The sequence below is a fragment of the Trachemys scripta genome, chromosome 20 (assembly GCF_013100865.1).
Source record: "Trachemys scripta elegans isolate TJP31775 chromosome 20, CAS_Tse_1.0, whole genome shotgun sequence".
Classification (NCBI taxonomy): domain Eukaryota; kingdom Metazoa; phylum Chordata; order Testudines; family Emydidae; genus Trachemys; species Trachemys scripta.
In genome coordinates, this window is record NC_048317.1 from 1,693,533 (window position 1) to 1,694,252 (window position 720).

Below are 720 nucleotides of genomic sequence, written 5' to 3' on the forward strand. Positions count from 1 at the left end.
CTCTGGCCCCCTTGCCTGCCCCCCTGGCCCGGCAGTGAACGGGGGGGGGGGGGGGGAGAAGCGAAGAGTTAAAGCCCCCGGCCGGCCGCGAATGGGGTCCAGCCCCCCCGCCGCGAATGGGGGAGTTAAGCCCCGGCCCCCCGGCCGCGCCCCCCAGGTCCCCCCGCCGCTTGGGGGCCCGGGGCCCAGCCCCTGGGCCGGCCCGACTCACCGGCCTGTGCGCGGCGCGCCGCGGAGGGTCCATGGGCGGCGGGGCCGGGCGCGCTGGGCCGGGGCCGCCGCTTTATACCTGGGCCGGGCCCGGCAGGTGGCAACGCGGAAGCGGGGCGGGGAGGAGCCGCGGCCATTTCCTCATCCGCCGCGCCCGGCCTCGCAGGGCCCGCCCCGCGCCCGTCCGCCCTCCTGCCCGCCCTCCTTCCCCCGGGCCGGGAGCCGCCAGCGCCGCCGGGTGCGGGGCAGGCCCCGGGGCCAGGAGCCCCCGCTCCTCACTCGGGGCCGGGGTGCGGGAGCCCCCCTTCTTCCCACACGTTGGGGGACACCTTGGGGTGGGGTGCAGGAGCCCCCCTTCCCCCACACTTTGGGGGACACCTTGGGGTGCAGGAGCCCCCCTTCCCCCACACTTTGGGGGACACCTTGGGGTGGGGTGCAGGAGCCCCCCTTCCCCCAGACACAGGGGGGTGGGGTACATGACACCCCTTCCCCAGACACATTGAAATGGGG

At 77.5% G+C, this 720-nt stretch overlaps 1 protein-coding gene across 2 annotated transcripts in view; it reads right to left on the reverse strand.

Moving 5' to 3' along the window:
* ZC3H12A (zinc finger CCCH-type containing 12A) overlaps window positions 1–354 on the reverse strand; it is a 19,856-nt gene extending 19,502 nt beyond the window's left edge. Inside the window, exon 1 of one of the 2 annotated variants that reach the window (XM_034754127.1) lies at window positions 212–354. The gene's annotated coding sequence lies outside the window, so the exon portion shown is untranslated. The remainder of the gene's footprint in view (window positions 1–211) is intronic. The other variant, XM_034754128.1, reaches the window with a different exon arrangement.
* Window positions 355–720: the final 366 nt, after the last annotated feature.